We start from the raw sequence: 19790 nt of genomic DNA, 5'->3' as shown, positions 1-19790 counted from the left end.
AGCTTCAGCAGTGGTATTGAAACATCAGTATGCAGCAACTGCAGGGAGAGGGTTTGTTTGGTTAGACATGGTGATTTGAAATTGTTACATTTGAAATGTATAACCCAATAGTGATTTGACATCACAAGGGTGGATGACGACTTCCATACAAATATAGAGTATACAATAGGTTGCAGAAGCTCCTGAGTTTCCTAATAAAAAGAAAGAAAAGCAAGAAAAAAAAATGGACCTCACACAAATTTAATAACCTCAAGGACGCACAGTGGTAACTCCAATTTTCGTGCTTCTTTATGTATGACCATTTCAATGCAGGTTTGGTTGAATGGCTTAGAAAGCTGATATGTAAGGTCATTATAAAACAGGGAGAAAAAAAAAACTTTTTCCTTGTTATTGAAGTGTCCTCTTTTTGCGTCTTAAAAGTTGTTTTCAGCCTAAACATGAGTTGAACCGTTGAACGTTAATCAAATACATCCTCAATGAATGATTATGGGAAATAATTATCTTCTCGTTTTAGATTTACGGAGGTGAATTTGTCAATGTATCACTTATCAATTAAAATGCTGTGGGTTTTACGATTTTTTTTTGCACATAGTGCAATTAAAAAAGTTGAAGTGTTGTTGAGGAAGCATCTTCAGGGTTAAATGAAGCTGCGCTATGGTCTTAGTGTCTGCGTATCCTTGCTGTCGTAGCTTGTCAACATGGAGCAGGTATGTGGGATGTACTAGCTGTGGATATGAACTCGACATCATGCTTGGAGATAAGTGTTCAGCATTGGTAACGTAGTGCAGTTGACTGAAATACGTGTGGTACTGTACTCAGTGGTAACGTAGGATTTCATTTATAAAAGCTGCTATTTTACAGAAATAAATGCAGCACTGTAAGAACAAGTTAACGGCCCTTGATAAACAGCCTTTGTTCGAAAATCCGATTTGTCACATTCTTAGTCGTGGAAGGAGACAATTTCAACAGCATCCAGCAGATAAGTCACACTGGGTTTGACTCCATCAGAGCTCCATACAAGCTGATTTAATTGCAACAGAGTTGGTGGCAACTGCTTGAGCTTCTCATCTTCCTCTCTGCTCCTCAAAGGGCAAAGACGCTTGTTTTATCACCCATCCCACTGCTTCTTCAGATCCCTGAATCTGCGTCACGAACGCAGGGCAACCGCTCAGTTATCCTGAAAGGCAAAAGACAACGTTGGCTGAAGCAGCTCTACTTGTACTCATTCTTCGGTCCCTTTTTCTCCATATTTTCTCTGCCTTTTTGTGCGCCTGTCGACAATCCCTCGATCTCTGTGCCCTCTCCCATGCAACCTTCTACATTTGGAAGACGCCTCCAAAATGCGTTGGCTTTTTTGAATCGATAAAGTTGCCATTAAATTGATTGAGCATCGTCTTTGCACAGAAAATGAAATTTTATTTCACTATTAATTTCCTAAATGGTTGCCCAGCATATCAAGCTTATTGCAGTGTACCACAATAAGAAAAACACCTGCATAATATATATATTTGTTTTTATTTATCTCCCACAATCTCAATATGATGTGCCCAGGAAACATTTTTGTCTTGGAAACAATAACATTTAAGATCTCAGAAAACAAATAGATCCTCATTAAATTTCCATCAACTGACAGTAAAATATAGTGAAATGGAAAGTAGTTGTCATACATCTGCAGCGAATGGGTGTTGTGGAGTAAAGGAAGCATTATGTAAAGCACTATGAAGCTGCAACAGGAGATGTTGTTGCTTTATCTGGTATAATGTATGCGTTAACATCTTTTTCCGCTCTGGCTGCGATGACTTATGTTTGAGCAAGTACGTACATCCTGACATCTGCCCTCAGAACTAATATTTTAACCTTTATTTCACCTGAAGATTTGATTCATCTCTGTTGTCATTTGTTTCATTTCAGTGTGTAATTCTTCATTTACCTCAAGCCATTTTTTTTATTCTAAGTCAAGTTTGTCAGGGTTGAGGGAAGGAGGCAGGAGGACCAAAACGCAGACGACGAAGAACTTTAGGACTTGAATGATCAAAATAAACCAAAGCACAATTGTAGACTCCGACAAAACAAAGGGGCACAATGGTGCACACAAAGGTAGGGTGACAAGAGGATTGGACAAAAAACTCTTTAAGACAACCCAACTAAAATAGAAACTCAGCTGGTGTCACAACAAGAAACAGGTTCGAGACTAACAAACTGACAAGACACAGGGGACGCTGGAAAAGAAAAGGCGAGAAACAGACAAGGACAGGAAGTGTGACGCAAAGGAGACGCAAGACTGAAGTGCTTTCAAAATAAAATGTCTACACATTCAACCCTTCTCCTACATCACGATACCACAGTAAGACACTCTTTAAAAGCTGTTTCACCGGGGTTTTAAGGAAGTTCAACAAAATGCAGGGTCGTGTCATTTAAGTAACAATGAATTCATTAACAAATTATACAATTGTAACTGTAAATACTGTTATATATTCAGTGTGTGTTGAAACATTTGCAACCACAATATTTCCTCATTTGATTTTCACTTTGACCACTTTCTTTTTGTTGTACCTGCTTATTCAAATCATAATCTTCATATTAATGGTAATATATTAATATGAATTCTCACCGATCGGCCTGATAATGACAGTGCAATATGCATATGAGCAGTGTGACAGCCTCTCTGATTCATTATTCAGATTTAGAGGGATTTAAGAACAAAGAGGGGAGAAAAAAGTTTGATAACTTTATTTTTTATTATTCATGAACACGTAATTATTCCATTCATAATATTGGCATTCTCTGGAGAAGCATCATTCAAATTTAATAAGCGAAAAGGGGATAACCATTTGGCTTGACTCAGTGTATTAAGTTTAAGTTTTTAAAAGATCTGATCCTATTTTTGGCTCATTTGTCCCACTTGTTTGTTCATTCATTTACTGATTGTCCTCATTGTAGATCTATGATGCAAACCTTAAATAGTTTAGTCCCTGTTCTATGTTAAACATATTAATATTTGGACGTCATACAAACCTACTTATTAAGTAAGTGTACCTCAAAATAATGAGAACCCTGTAGTTAAGGTCTGGTTAGATTTCGTCACAAAACCCACTTGGTTAAAGTTAGTGAAAAGATTCATGTTTGAAAACAAACCAATTAAGAAGAATAAAATATAAACAAAATTCTTATCATATATTGGAAAAAATAAGCTGTATAATAAATCTCCCAATGTCTCAGGAGAAACTCCAGGTTTTGTTGCCATAACAACAACTGAACATGCACTGGTCCAGCCTCCCAGCTCAGGATTATGTAGGTTATATGGGCATTATAGTGCAAGTCTTAGGTATACGTAGGAAGATTGAGTAAGAAATTGACTGAAGATGAAAATAGAAAAAAAAATTGCTCACAAAAAAAAAAAAATCAGAGGTTTAGGGAAATGTTTTAGCATGAAAGTAAGAGTTTCTCTCCTCCTTGGCTCTTACTAAACCAGTTCTCAAGCAGCAGCTCAGGACCCCCACAGGGGTCACAAGATAATTTGTTATTAATCTGAGGTTTGTAACACAAAAGCGAAAGTTACATCAACACAGTTACAACATAGTGTGTTCATTTAATTCCCAGCACTCTTTTATGTATTGCAGTTTTGCACTTCCTGACTCTTCATTGACCTTTATGTGTTCTCTGGTCTGCTTTAGTCTAAATGAGAACATTCTCTCCTTTATCTGTCTTTTAAGGACAAAGGGGACTTATTTTGCCTCCCCAGGGTTAAGGAGGGCTCCCCTGCCAATCAAGGATCAGTGATTGAATTAGTGCCCGGTCCGCTAGCTAGACTTCAACTGAACGACAGACAGATCCAGAGGAGAGATTAGGCGGGTGTGAAGTTCACCCTGCTTCAGCACTCCTCACATGCATCTTTTTCTTTGGTGATCTCAAAGGCACTTTAGAGAAAGAGGACTCGAGCCTTCCAGCCCACGAACCCTCCAGCCTGCGCAGAATGGAAACTCGCCAGATGCCGATTTGTTTTTTTGTTTTTTTTTGTTTTTTTATCAAAAAGCTCGCATATAGACAATAGATTGAAGATGCAGTGGTGGACTATTTCTGTGGAGATACTGGAGTCTAAATGAGCCTCCAAGATTAGACTGCACGCAAGATTTGGTTTTTAGCCCATTCTGGACCTATACCAATGTCTACCTTTCCTTTGTCCTGTTCCTTAACGGTTTTGTTGGGATTTTTCACTAAATACTTCCCTTTATATGTACAGGTACAGTATATACTATAGGATTTGCCATCAATTTTTGTTTTATATCATACAATAAAACAGCAAGTCTGTATTTGTTTCCTTTCTTGTTCTTGCTTTTGAACGGAGACGTGGCCGTTCCTTCACTCCTCGCACCTGAAATCGATTTTTCAGATATTTAACATCCAAGGTCCTGTAGCACAGTGTAGTGTAGATAGATGTCTTACTGAAGAGCACAAATGAAAAGAGAAAATTAAAACTTTTCAGTATTAAACACAGGTTTTCCTCTTTGGGTTTAGAGCCTGCAGACTATTTATTCATGTTCTGACACGCCATACAGTATGTGCACTTTAAAGATATTTATATTCATGTCTACCAACCTTATGCAGGACTTCCTGATGATTAATTGATAACTTATCCTACAGACACGCATGCATATGCACACGCATGCACGGGCACGGGCACACACACACACACAGGTTTTCACCACCATGAGTCTGACAAAATAAAATTTCCACAATCATATAGGGACAATAAAGCTTGATGCCAGCATCTACATTAACAATGGCAGCACATCCAGCTGTACTGGCAGTGTTATCATTTGTCACTTAAAAAATGCAAATGCTAATCACATTTTATGCCATCAGCTGTGGGTAATATGATACTGGCCAGAATCCCATCCCCATGGTTATTATGAAGCCCAGTATATTTGCCTAAGTTATTGTTGTCTGAGCCTGATGGAAAAGGATGAACAAGCTCTCGGTGGAAAGTCTTAGGAGTCTTGTGTCACTGTTTCAGGTCACAGCATTACACCAAGACAAAGCAGTGCAAGGAAAAAGTAAATTTGTTGAAAAAAAAAACAAAACAGAAAATTATTTTAAGAAGTTTTCTAAAAGTATCACGGAGAAAAAAAATGAAACACTTGCCTTCCACTTGGGATGCAATCATATGGAGACATTGAGCTTGCCTTTTTTTTTTTTTTTAATACATATACGTATAGGAAAAGGAAACGCGAGCAATGATAACAAACAACAAAGGGTCTCCTGGTAGACCCTGCAAGAAAAAACAATCTGCACTGATCATTGATCATATTTTACATCTTACATATACATATTCCTTTCAGAATATTTGGCAATGAAGTCTCAGAGTTTGATCCTTTGTTTCTGACAGAAAAATTAGCATAATATTGAGCTGTGCTGCAACTGAGAGCAGCATTTGGGTAATGGCGCATTGACAGAACAATTTTCATTGGATTAGTTGGTGAAATGTCAGCTATATGAGTCCTTTTTATGAGCATGGTAATAATTAAAATATGTTCATTAAGGCTACGGGATGTATCATGTGAGATTAGGAAAACCTCCAATGATGCTAGCTGTAATTATTGTCCGGCTGGCTACATTTGTATTCCACTAAAGATTCCCAGACCTCCACGTACAATCAGACACCATGACAGCTGTTAAGGGTCTGTTGCAGCAGAAAATCTACCAGGCTCATCTCACAAAAGCTACATGAAATGACCATGACCTCTTGCTACCGTATTACGTGGCGGTGATACGTGATGATGGAGCTGCATCATGGAAACAATGCCAGTGGAAAGTCGATGAGGGTCCTTTGTTGTGGTGGGTGCACAAATTCTGTGGTTCAACAATGTGAAGTGATGGGTGGTGGTTATTAAAAGTCCACATTAGTGGGCAGGCTGGAGTACCGGTTGGGTCTTGCTTCTGTGAGAGTGGTGTGGAATATGTCCATCAGTGTGTTTGAATCTTAGTTCTCCCCTCACGATCAATTTTCACTCTGAAATTGTCAAATCAGAACATTTTCTCACTCCCTATGTGTCTGACTTTGGAGTCACTTGGACACACAGTGAGCTCTCTACTAACTTCAGTGTAAATCTAATTGTGACCATGTTGGACACCTTTGACTTTTTATGCCAGCATATAGAGAGAAAGTCTTCACAACATGGAAGGTTTGGGTGGTGGATGGCTGCCGCACACTTTAAATGATCTGCTATAATACCTCAAAAACACAAAATGCACCAAAAAATAAATGGTGAGGGAAAATTCTCTTTTTGGAGGTAAAAATAATGCTTTTTTGATGACCAGGGATGAGCACGGTCCGCTATACGTAACATATTCAGAGACAGGAAACACAAATTTTACAACGCAATATAATGCTGCTTACTGGTGCTCTGTTGTTGCATTATCTGTTTATCCTTCACACTTGTACCTTCAACAGCCTTTTTTCTCTTTTTATTGTTTGTGGTTTGTTATCTCCATTGGGACACATCTGTCATATTGTTGTCCAATTTTCTCAAGTGGTGATGATGTTAACCTCGCCATGTATTCTCAAGCTAATACTAGAGTAAACGCCATCTCTAAAAAATACATTGACTGAGAGAGTTACTCTGACTGCTTTTACTGATGAAAAAAAAAAAAGTGTTATATCCCAGGCTAGATGCACTTTTTATGTGTACACTATTCCGGCCCTGTTCTCCAACAATCAATTTTTTGGAGTGCTGGATGCACTTGAGTGATAGGAGCGCAAAAGTAGTGACACTCAACCATCACGGAATGAGAGCACCAAATGATTGCCTCAGAGAAATTGTCGTATCTTCAAATGTCTTTGAGAATATCTCCCATCCCTGTCTGCTTTCCCTCTTGCTATACGCCAGCACCTGAAGAGTTTCCTTTTGACTTATGTTATCAGCTTATGGTTCAGTACAGTGCACAGTCCTGTGAAATGATGCTTTGCTCCTGCAGGATGCCCGTAGCGGAAATTCCATTACCTTTCTTGAAGATTCTAACTGTAGATGTACAGTTACTAGACAACCCTGGCGACCCAACAGCACTAACTCGGCTTGAGTATTTTCTTAACTTTTAAGGGAAAAAGACATTTACTCAACTTTCCTGGAGCTGACCAAAGTAGATAAATTGGAACATTAAAAAGACACGGACAAACATTATCCCTCCTGAGACACCAATCTAGGTTGCTCCACAACTGGTTGTGACAGAATGGAGGGGACAAACTCGCTGGCAGACAGTGAACGTATATTCTAGTTTTTAGGGATTCTAGCCCTCTTGTTCACCCTTCTCATCTGACATAACAGCAAAACCATTGTGTCTTCCATCAAAGAACAATAGACAAAGGGTTTTGTCTCCAGAAATAATGGTTTCTTAACTGCCTTCTGTCATGTGAGCAATGGTAATTGGCAATAACAGAGCAGCTATGGAAGCAGCACTGAAGTCCTTGAGATCACTTAGAGGATGGCACAGCTAAGGAACTCAAATTGGAACCTTATTAGTATTTCATTAACACGCCTTTTACCTTGTTCTCCAGTGTTGCCTGGATAATTAACACTCTGTCGCATTCTCTCGCCAGACCACATGAGGGATGCTTTTTATGGAAGGCAATTCCTCAGTCAAGCTGCAGCTGTGATGCTGGAAATCACTGCAACTCACCCTCAATCTCGAATGCTACATCATTTGACTCCCAACAACAGAACGTCTACTGTATGTTTTCAGCTTCTGGCAAAGTTGTTTTACAAAAGAGGGCAAATCACTTACTATTATTCTTTCATTACCATCTTCCGCATGGTGCAATTGTTGCTCCGAGTAGCACGCTGTGCTTTATGGCTTAGTTTAATGCAGGAGACTTGTAACATCAATCACATCATGAGGAAATGATTGGATAGAGTTGAAATGAAAACATGTATTCAATTAAAAAGCAAATGGGTTTTTTTAAAAGGGTGATAATAATCTCAAGTCTTGGGGGTGCCGTGTATATTCAAATAAAGTATTTGATTTAAATGCACAAATTGTGTAAATATCCAAGGGCATTACGAGAAGAATGAGATAGATAAAACAATGATATGAGGAACAACCTAAGGACCATTGATTTTACGCTAAACCCTCAGTATTATTTGTTCGCTGAGTTTTATTCAAATAGACAGTACTGTTAGTTTTTATTGAGATGCGCAAAATTTATGGTCGCTGCTCCATCATACATCTACAACGTATGGGAGTTCATGGTTATTATGTTATTTTTCAATGCTATTAAATTTGCTTCACGAATCACATGCAAGGTGCTTATCACTCGTGTAAACCCAAAATAATTACTCTGGCTTATCTTTATGGCCTTTGATGGCACTAACCTCTAAGAAAAGTAGATAAGAAAATTCAACACCGTCGATAATAAATGGCAATCAAGTCATCAAATGTATTTCAGAGTCAGTAGTTCATGCAACACCTTGCAGAGCTTCACAATCCGAAACACACAGCTGATCCCCTGCATCTATATATTAAAGAGTAAAGCCACATCGTGTAAATGCTCCTCTAAGCCAGAATCTGACTGTCCCACTGCTGTACATCAAAGGCTGCTGCTTTTCTGTTGTCATAGAAACAACACTGCAATAATATACCTATACTCATCATCATTTCTCTCGTATAGTAAATGCCTCCAGAATGTATTTTGATATGAAGACAAATATAAATGGATGGCATACGTCAAAGGCTGCTGCTTAAAAGGAACAAGACAACAACGACTGCAGGAGAACGATAGCGTGACAGGAGAGCTACGTAACTAAGACTTTCTTAGAGAGGGAGGTAGCTGAAGGCCGACCTCTGAACGCAGGCTTTGGCCAGGTTCCGAAAAATACTTACAGATTACAACCTCCCCGTTCAACAAATAAATTTTCAGCAAAACATTGCTGAGAAACAAAATCTGCCTTTTTCCATCTATCGTATGGTAGACAACAAGTTAAAACCAAGATTTCAGGGACAAGAGAGATGCACCAGTCTCGCTACACTATAGCATATGAATTAGGATGAAGAATGCTAGTCTTCAAAAATACCGAAAAAAGCCCGTCCCGCATGACATTCTTCACGATGCCATCTTCAAGTGGGCGTGGTCAATTAGCAGATCATCAACTAAGTCCAATTATTGTTCAGTTGTTTTTTTTTTAAATGGAGGATGTTCAACCACAACTCAACGTGAAGTCACTGAAAGCACTGCCACTGGCAGAGGTATTAACAGTATTCTCTCTCTTTTTCTCCTCGCTCACTACCTTGATGTAGGTAAGTGTTTTGTATTACAATTGTTGATGTTGTTCTATGCCATTCATTCCATTTGTAATCTGCAAGAGGAAACGGCTCTGCACACCTCAAAAGTGCCTGCAGAAATTGGGAAGAATTTGAATGCCACATTTGGTATAAGTTACTGTATCTTTCTATTGAATATTTTCATCATTTTCACAGAGTAATAGATTCTATCTAAAGGTCCCTTTTCAAATATATGATTACCATTAGATAAATTACGTTACAAATAAGGGCAGAAATTACCCATTGTACAATAAAATGCCACATATTTTGAGTTACGTTCAATGTGCCATAAGCATACGAAATGTTTAATTTATTTTGCAGTCATGAAAATGGTTTCCTATGACATTTCAGCTTGTGTTTCCTGTGTTGTCTTAAATATGCATCACCAAGGTGAATGGCAGCAAGCAAATTTCCCCCACTTCATCAGGAATTTGTGATTATGGTTGTTGATTGTGTGTCAGTCGTACCCTGTGAAAGAACTTCATCCTTCATGCTGCATCTCTTGTTCAACACTGTTTGGCAGAGACTTTTGTTGCCATGGAGACAGTTGTAGTGAACGGCCGCATTACGCTTTTTGGTCCCTAGCAACCTTGATGCACTTTTTTTTTTCTTCTTCTTCTTTCTGCTTTTGAGTAAGTTAATTGATAGCTACATAATGTCTCTACGTCAAAGACAAACCCTGATAGTCAGTGGTGGGCGACTGTAATTGGGGCTAATCTTGGCAATGATAATGATTTTAACTGTATTACGACTGCGGCCGGGAAAAAAAAATGATACAGAGGTCACACCATGTCGTCTTGTATGGGAAATCAACGACACTCAACAGCACACACTCACTTTAATTACATAAAAATACACCTGATGGAGTGGCAACAAATAGATAGGAGAACTTTGTGCATTGAGCCAAGAGTTTGAGAAAGAAGAATGACTCACTCACTTAGGCACGTACCGTAGTGTAGTTTTCAGTGGGATTCCGACTATCACAGCTCAGAAAGGTCATTAGGATTCCAGTTTTGATCTGTGAGGCTGCAGCGTGTTCCTGCGTGTTCAAGAGAGAAAAGTGAATGTTGGAGTTGTTCTCGTGTTGTTATATAAGCCAGGGTTGAGACCAGGCTTTTCAAGGATAGACGACAATACCGCTGTGCCTTTTATCTCCAGTACATAATGTCTGATCTGTTTTCTTTCACACTCAGTACCTTATTATTCCAACTAAAACAGGAGTATTTTCTACATGTATGAACAGCTCATAATGAGATCTTTTTTTTTTTTTTTGATATAGCCAGCGTGTAATTCCCTTTATCAACAGAAGAAAGTCAGCTAACAATTGTTTACATTCTTCATGGAATGCATTCATGTTCAAAATATTGAGTTGAGCTGAGGACATATTGAGAGATGGAAATCAAGTTTACAATCCAAGAATCAGCTCTTACACCCACAGTGAGTGTACTGTATACTCGCAGAAAGCATCTGTTAGCAGTAATGAATTCAGACCCTTGCCCTGTAGCTGTCTATCTAGGCCAAGAAACTGCTAGGAGGACTTATTTGCTATACCTGATTTTCTGTGGGTTTATCTGAAGCAATGTGTCCCCAAAGCAGGCCTAATCTGGGATGGTGACCCGTACCGCCCCAGGCTAGATCAAACTCAGGGCTGACTCTCACGGCTCTCCCACAGTCCCCGCTATACCACCCTTTGATAGTCGAAGGCTCAAATCCTTTAAATGTCGGGCAGACTTTGAGAGACACCACAGCTCAGGAAAAGAAGCAGGCACTTTCTGGGAGCTTACATTCTTTGGGGAAAAGCAATGTCCCACTTTCGCAGGGTGGTGGTGGTGGTGGGGTACCTTCAAATCACTTTGGGCACCACTTGGAGGTTGTGGCAGGAATGCTAGCAGTGCACAGCAAGATTGCACAAAAAGCCATTAATTTACGGTCAGATTTGCTTTTAGATTTAATTTTAATTTATCAGTGGGGTGTTACAGCCATTTTCCAACCCTTATCTGGGACTGGGTCACAGTGACAGGAGGCAGAGTCAAATAACCCAGACATACTTCACTCCTGGGAGGCCCCAGTGGGATCCCAGAATGTAACCCCAGGGTGTTCTGGGTAGCCTCCTACCAGCTGGACGTCCCCATGGCATGACTGATCACATGACCCAACACCCTAACTTTGCTCCCAGAATAATAAGGGAAAGCATGGATATAGATTAAAACTCTTACTTTATGAGAACTTGACATCGGTCATCAAACAAGCAAAGATTCAGACAAAAAGCCAAGTCACAGCACAAACAACCGGGGGTTTCAGTCCTCACTGGTATTACACACTCATATTAGCTCCTGTCTTTGTTTTCAAGTTTGCTTCTATTCTCATTTTTGGAACACATAAAACAGCGCAGACAGTGGAGAGAAGCCTTCACAGCACAAGCTCACAGGGGGAGACTTTGCCGAGATGGATAACCGTGTAACTGCAACTTGGAAAAAAAGATTTTCCAAGGCGTTGTAGTTAAAGGCATCGTGAGGACGAAAGAGATAAGGTGAAAATGGTGCGTTGCAAGCAGAGAAAAACAGGAACTAGAGGGATAATGACGCAAAGATGCAGAAATGGGAATTATGCAAAATGAAACCAAGAAAGAAAGAAAGAAAGAAAGGCAGGGATTAAGGCGACAGTGACAGGCATGTAGTGGAAGGTGAGATTAATGAAAATGAAATGATTAATTTGCACACTAACTCTTATGGGTGTAGAGACGGAGAGAAAGGAAAGGTTCCCTCATGCTCGGAGCCTTCCGAAACGCTTACTGCATCAACGTCCGAGCGATTTCCCCTGTGACTGGTGTTGGCTGTTGACACAAAACTGCAATTGCAGATGACAGCATAGATAAATGGAGGATGTCAGCATGTTCAATTACACTGACTATAAGTTGTGTGTTTTTTTTTTAACTGATTGGGATGTGTGGATGTGCTCTCTTTTGATCATTTACATTTATGTCCAGGAATTCATTATTAATCACTGATCTCATCCTGGATGGATATTTTTTTAGATGTCTGGAGAAAATATATTAGAAATTAATGATTTGTGTTTGTTTTATCTCATGTGGAATCAAACTTAGCTGAGTGTGGTTTCAAATTAAGGGCACAGCACAGGAAGTTGACTCCGTAGTCTTTTCCAGCGTGAGCATATGTAGCTCATGAGGCAGGATTCTTAACAAATATTCTCTTCAGGCATAATTTTCTCTTTGAATCTCTGTTTCCACACCTCGGGGAAACCGGAAGAAGGACTGAACAGAGAGCCTAGCAGTTTCTTCCCTTTGCTCCATCCTGTCTTTTTGTTGCTTCTGTCTTCGTCTGAGAGAAAGTCAGAAGTAGTTTAGCACTCAGGGCTTGCACACGGGAGGAAATTGAAATGCTGATATAAGGAGTAGCTTGGGAGAGGATGGGAGAGCTATAACAGGGACAAAATTGCCCAGCCATGATGAGACAGAGAGACATATCTGCTTGGACACAGAGGAGTTCCTCCACGAGCCAATCACTGAGGTGTGTTGCCATCCGTTAGTCTTCATTCCAATCTTGATTTAGTGTCAACACCAGCATTATGAATACATCTTTTCTCTTCTTCTGTTCTTATTGTATCCACATCCCCTCTAAAATTACATTGCCACACTGGGGTATACGGGTTTGTGAGCGAGGGGATTTAATACACTTCAGAATGAAATGGGCATCCTCCCGCTTGTCCTCGTTCTGTTCTTATGAGAGATTACTCCAGGGACTTTGATCGGGCAAAAATAATTCAATGTCCATCTTTGCTGGCTGAGGCCCTGTAAGTTAGCACATAGCATACACCAGTGCACACTCTTGGCTCCCCTATGCAAACACTAAACTCGCTCAAAAGCATAGACACAACCGTCTTATACCCAAGAAAAAAATATGTTCTATCCTTCTCCGCAGCAGTGCTTTTATTGTAGCGCTCCCTCGTGGCATATTTTCTGTATTTGTTTCATCACTCGGCATCACTTTCAGCCAGTAGTGTTGCCGAATAGCCTGGTGACACTAATAAGTCCAATTTCATACTGATGTGTGTTACAACCAAGTGCCAAATAAAACAACAACAACAACAAAAAAAACATGTACACTTCCGGGGGGGGGGGGGGGGGGGGTCCTCATCTTAAGACCCATTTGATCCATATTTGAAAAGCACATCCTGAGATTTGTTGTGAGCGATGTTTCTCCAGTGGCTGCATTAACAAATAGACTTTTGTATGAGAAGGTGACAGAGAAGTGGAAGGGTGAACCAGATAGTCCCAATCTAATGAAGACGTAGCTGGCAGGTCTGATTATTATGAGTGTTGTAGAAACTTCTCATTGTATTAAATGTGTGTATCCATGTACACAGTCAGGCCTCTCCATTGTAAATGCGTAAATTATACAGTCCTTATTTGTCTTGCCCTTTTATTGTGCGGAGAACATTCATATTTATCAGACCTCCTTTTTTTGCCGTAATTGAATGCATCACATCTGCATACTACACAATACCGACACTTGTGATTTCACAGGAGACACATTCTAGTGTGGGTCAGATTTATTCCAAGTAATCTTTTGATCATAACTAATTTAATCACTGTATTTTACACACTCCTGTCATAACATTTACGCCTTATAAAAATAGTACAACGCAATTTTTAATTAAAACTTTAAAGATCTCCTCCACATATGCATTGAGGTGTACAAAAGTTTTTGCTAGAAGCACAATATTTATTAGGTCCCTTGTTAAAATCTCCACCTACTCTTTCCTCATTAAAAAATACAGATTTTATGATGCAAATATTTTTCATTTCAGAAATTTAACTGCAGGACACAAGATTTATCCTGCTTTAATATGAAGTTCATTCTCAGAGTTTGGGCAGTAAAGATTCCACATCTCACAGCGTCACTGTGAGATGTGGGACAAGAAGAAAGGCACATTTTTAACTGCAGGACAACTTTAAAGTCAAACATTAAAAACACTAAAATTGCACCTGGCTTGTAATTTATACATTTATTTATTTGTTTTTTTATATATATATATATATATAAGAACCTGTTTAGATGTAAGTTGGGGTTTGCACATCTGAGAGGACACAAATGACTGAAAATGTCCATGGAAAAGAAGGTGTGTGTGTGTGTGTGTGTGTGTGTGTGCGTGTGCGTGTGTGTGCTCGCGCACGCGTGCGTGTGTGCGTGTGTGGATAGCAGCAGTATGCAGGGGAGCCTCATCAGTGCTTTGTGCAGACATGCAGTGATGACCTGGATTTTATCACTCCACTTATACACACACAGGGGTTATGACCTTCCAGTTTCACCAACATATGGTCAGAGCAGCAGGTAAGCCCCCTTATTTACCAAGGATCAGCGTTTTTGTTGAGGTCTGTCCTCAGAAATAGAACAAACTGCTGCACTGGTCACTGAAAACTTTGTGGATGTGGTGTGCCAGATGCCCTCAACAACCTTTAAGGGGTTTTGAACAACCATTGCGAGCTCAAGTTTCATATAACAAGAGTTATAATCCATGTTACAATTGCTCATGACAATTCCACGTGATTGGTTACTATGACCAGTTGTCTGAGGTTTTGGTGTTCTTAGAAACCGTGTAGAGCTTAAAAATACTGTAAATAGATAAATGAATACATTTATCTGAGGAAGTCAGCTCAACAGCCTAAAAGTTCCCTGCCTTGATTGATGAAGTTGAAGAAAAGTTAGAAGACAGACCATTTTTACGAGGTTCCAAACAGCCCAGGGAGAAGAAGATTAAACTCCATACCAAGTGGGAGACAGCTCAGGATACGTTCCTCAGGGATCCACACCTAAAGAGCTCGCTTTCCCTTTGGCTGTTCCACTGCTGAACTATGTGTAAAGGCCACTGACCAGTTACGCTGTACTGCTCCAGCATGTTGAATGTTTACCACAGCCAACTCAAATAAATGCATGCTGGATGTCATGCACAGTAACCCAGAATCTCATCATGCTGGGTATTTGTTGTGACATGATCAGCTGTTAAACAGTGACATGGCAAAATGTGTCCTTGGGGCATGATGAGAAATCCGTCTTCTGTTTGGTTACTCTCATGCAGAGATGTATGTTTGTGGTTAGTCATGGGACTAACATGATCACTGAATAAAGCAAAAGCACAGGCAAGAACTCTGACATGTTCTATCTTGTGAAGAACAGAAGATAGGAAGAGGAAAGGAACTTTACACCAACTGCGAAGTGAAATCAGCTACACAGCAGCTGTAGAAGCTGCAGCAGTTGTCTGTGCCCTCGTTATGTATTTAGAAGTAATCTTAAGATGCTCACACGTCAACACACATGCCTGTACTGATAAGCCACACTGGCGAGGCCCACAAATATGATTTACATTGCAGTTTGATACGTAAATGTGTGTTTCATTCCAAACAGACAGATGACAAAAGGCTGAAGAAATATGCAGAAATTTGTCGGTCAGGATTTTGTGCAACTGATCAACAAGAGAATAAGGTATTAATGATTGTGATTCCAACCAACGGCGGGGTGGAAAGACCTACAGTTTTAGTGAGAGAGGAGAGTGTGGATCTGATGTCAAGGCTAGAGCTGATGCTACTCTGTCACCTCAAAGTAACTGTAATAAAGCGTCGGGACCAGGGGTATGGCTTTGCTGATGCATCAAGAAGGGAGTCTAGATGGTGCTTAAATTATATCCACCCTCCTGAAATTCAGGATGTGGCTTGTCTCAGTCAATTTAAAATCCCCTCTGAAAGCGGTTGGACTTGTCCCCTAATGCATCCTGGCATGATCAGATAATAAAATTCACATTCAAAAGACAGGTAGAACCACATCTGCAGTGAAAGTTACATAAAACGCAGCTGGGTGAGAGCCAGCACAAAAGAGCAGCGGCTTCCAGAGTACATGACAAAAGTGATGTACTGCTGCATTTCTGTCACTCCTTCACCCGTGCTCTAGCAAAGCACACACGTATGCACATGTAATCAGACTGGTAAAGAAATTCCTTCGACCTGCAGCCCTTTGTAGCTTCCAAAGAAGAGCCATAAAAGGCAGGTGTAAATGTGTGCACCATCAGCATCATTATTACCTCTCCATCCATTCACTGCAGCTCCACACAATCGTGCAAATATCTCTCTCTCTCTCTCTTCCTCACCCCCACACACACATGCTTACACAGTGTGAGACCTTTTATACATGTAAGACAGACTGAGTGACGCCAGTATTCACCATCCTCTCTCTGGCAATCTATTTTTACTTAATTATTTGAGGGGGGTGGGCTTGAGACCTGCCTTAATTTGCCTCTATGCATTGTGCAATTAATCAAGGTCCTTGCTAACTGACAGCTTTAATGGACGCACTCAGCTCCTGTGTGATTGTCTGCTTGCTGCCCCGCTCCTTCGGTGCGTAGCCACAGAATTCAGACAAGCATATCCTTCAATACTGGCTACACATACGAGGACGCTTCCACCCAATTGAATGGTGAGGTAGAGTGCTGAGTGATTACATTCATCTTTGCTTTACCCACATCTCTCAGTTGCACAGTGGTAATAATGGTGTCAGAAATATCATCCACTGATTCTTTATGATAGTAAAAAAAAAAAAAAAAAAAAAAAAACTCAACTGAAGTATTTGTGGTGGAAACACAAAACAATTCCTCTTGGCTCTGTTATTCATTTGAGTGGAGGAATGAATTTTCAATGATTATATGAAAGGGGGAAAGCAAGAGGTGTGGACACAAAAGCAAAAGCAAGGTTGCTTTTTAAGGTTTTACGAATAGTCCTCTGGCACTTAAGCTTTCCTCTGCACTCACATGGATCCCGCCTCAGATGAAATGTAGTGACAGAAATGTGGCTGCATTTACACTTTTCAGAGAAAGTCTGCATTCTCCAGTGGTCTGAACACTACGAAGATGTGATGGAGTGTTCCATAGAGCCTTTGTTCTAAAGGCAAAGTTCAAAGGCATAATATCTACATTTTTTACATGCTTTCTCTGTGTCCAGGGTTGAAATACTGATACCTGAACTTCCAATATCCCCCAATTCAGAGTACCACACCAATATTAAACATATTTATAGATTTTAATATTACCTTGAAGAACTGTATACTACTAACCTTTGACTGATGTGGTAAGATCACTAGCCATCGTAAAATAAATACATACAGAAAATGAATGCCACTGAGCTTTTTTGTTTTCTAGTTTGACAGGCAGTCTTAGCTGAAATCAAATACAAAGCGGTGACATCAAGTAGTGTATGCTAGCGTAACAGCTGATGCTAGCTGTTTCTCCTTTGCTGCTCTAAAAGAGTAGTTGTAAAAGCAACTGTGTTGACTCTTGAAACGGCAATGACGATTTCTTCCTGGTTTGCAACGCTAAGCAGAGCTAACTTGGTCCCATTTATAATTCAATAAATGTGTTTTTATTTGTGATGGAACTGTGGTGGCAGATGGACTCAAGTGCTTAACGATACTGATGCCAGAATTATTGGCACAATCGACGCCATTTCCGTTTATTGGAATCGTAACAAATCGGAAAATTACGGGGCTCGCGGTGGCGCAGAAGAATCACAACAAAAGTAACTACAGGTCACTTACATTACGATAAATGTGACATATTTTTCAACATTGATAACCAGCAGTTTCAGTATATAAACTGTCACATATTGTTGCTCGACGAGAGGACCTGTTCTACCTCTTACTCCAGTCTCTCTCTGGTTCTCTGTAGTACTGTAATGTCACGAACTGCTGTAGTGTTGCTTTGAGCTTGTTATCAATGAGCATCTATTCAGGTAACGAATAATGAAAAAGAGCTTCAGACCCCATTCAGCAAAAGGCCACAATTCACATTCTTTTCCTTTTTCTATTACTTTCTTTAACAGCAACAAACATACTTCAACATTCTGACGTTTAAATAAATCAACACCCTTGTAAATCGTCTCCCTCTTCCATTTTCCTCTTTCGTGTGTTTACTAAATGGAAAAAAAATCTTTAAAAAAAATATAGTATACAAATTGCTAACATGCATGCATTCAAAAGGAATGGAGTCCATCCCTGGAAGATGAGTTTAATGTAAAGCAAAGTTTGACTAAAAATTACTTCAAGGAAGAAACATACGCTTTAATATGCCTCAGCGTACAATGGCGTGGACATCACGGGTCCATAGGTGACCACGAATAGCAAATTACAGAGCAGGGATGATGAATAGATGCTGTAATTAAAGCACAAACAATTCCAGAGCCGACTGACGGAACTGCAGAAATGTCATGAAGCTCCACAGAGCTGGGTAAAATAAGATGGGATTCCTGAGAGCCAGTGTTGTTGCTTTTGACAAGAAGTGCTGAAGAGTATCGAAATGGAACAGAAGATGTTTTAAATGGAAAACGAAAGAATGGCACAGAGCCCGTCAAGGTCCTCGCAGCAAAACCTTCCCCTCCTCCCCATTAGTGTCTCCATCGGGACTTTTACTAAGATGAGTCTATGACTCAGCAGTTGGCATACATTAATAGCATGACCTCCACTCATTTAAATAGCATTATTTGTATCTGATGATCCAAATAAGATGAGATGATGAGGAAGACGGTACAAGCATCAATTAACTGTAAACTTTATAAAAGGTAGCGTATGCAGTGTATTGACATATCTGTGCCTTTTAAAAATTCTACAAAGGCAATCTCAACTATAAATTCCCCCTCATGTTTGGCCAAGAGCAGTTATTTGCTCTCATATTGGATAGACACCCATGGATAGTAGGCTAATTGTGTGAAATCATGTGAAATGGTCTTCAGGCTATTTAAATATCCAGTAACTGTGTCATAGAGTGATTGTTTCCCTGTTTATGAATAGACAGCTTCCTGGCAATGAATACCCAATGAGGGTTTAGCCTTGCAGTTCCTGTGTACTCCGCAGCTTGACCCGGAGAAGAAATATGATTGCATGTCTATGGAATTTCCATTCTTGCTGAAAGCTATTGATGTTTACAGCAACAACTCACGCACATGTTGTTGCACACGAGTCATTTTTTTTAACGTAAAGTCTTGTTTTGTCTGTCATTTTCCTTTAGGATGTTAATTTGTGTCTGTCTTATGAATATTGGCAGTATTGATTTTTGTTGTCTTTATATGAGGGTGGCAGAATTGAATCGAACTTGTACATTCACCTTGAATTACACGGATGGATGCGTGAAAATGTCTTGGGAAAGTTTGAATGTTCAGGTGGTCCAGGTGGCACATGTTAATCAGACTGCCACAGCAATGTTTGAGATGCTAGTTACCAAAAAACTGCACCATTCTGACTCCATGTGCCTCGACCTTTGTGGTCTCTTGGCCAGATTGAGAGTGTACAGTGATGGAAAAGCCCGAGGGTTATGGTGATATGAATGGCCAAGTTTTGACCTTTGACTTCTCAGCGCTTTACCCCTGACTGTGAATAAATGATTCTAAAGGGCCACATCCCTGAGGATTAATGTGCTCAGCAAGG

At 40.0% G+C, this 19790-nt stretch overlaps 1 protein-coding gene across 5 annotated transcripts in view; it reads left to right on the top strand.

Annotated features, from left to right (window-relative positions):
- lingo2 (leucine rich repeat and Ig domain containing 2) overlaps positions 1–19790 on the top strand; it is a 196531-nt gene that overhangs the window by 140680 nt on the left and 36061 nt on the right. The window contains exon 5 of one of the 5 annotated variants that reach the window (XR_015118949.1): positions 9289–9594. The exons of the other annotated variants lie outside the window; for them this stretch is intronic. The gene's annotated coding sequence lies outside the window, so the exon portion shown is untranslated. Of the gene's footprint in view, positions 1–9288; positions 9595–19790 lie in introns of those variants that run through there. 5 annotated transcript variants of the gene reach the window in all.

The sequence above is a fragment of the Aulostomus chinensis genome, chromosome 13, assembly GCF_037954235.1.
Source record: "Aulostomus chinensis isolate RoL2024-O1b breed Wild chromosome 13, RoL_Achi_v1.0, whole genome shotgun sequence".
Lineage (NCBI taxonomy): Eukaryota > Metazoa > Chordata > Actinopteri > Syngnathiformes > Aulostomidae > Aulostomus > Aulostomus chinensis.
Note: the sequence above shows the minus strand (reverse complement) of the source record. Positions and strands in the feature narration are given on the sequence as shown.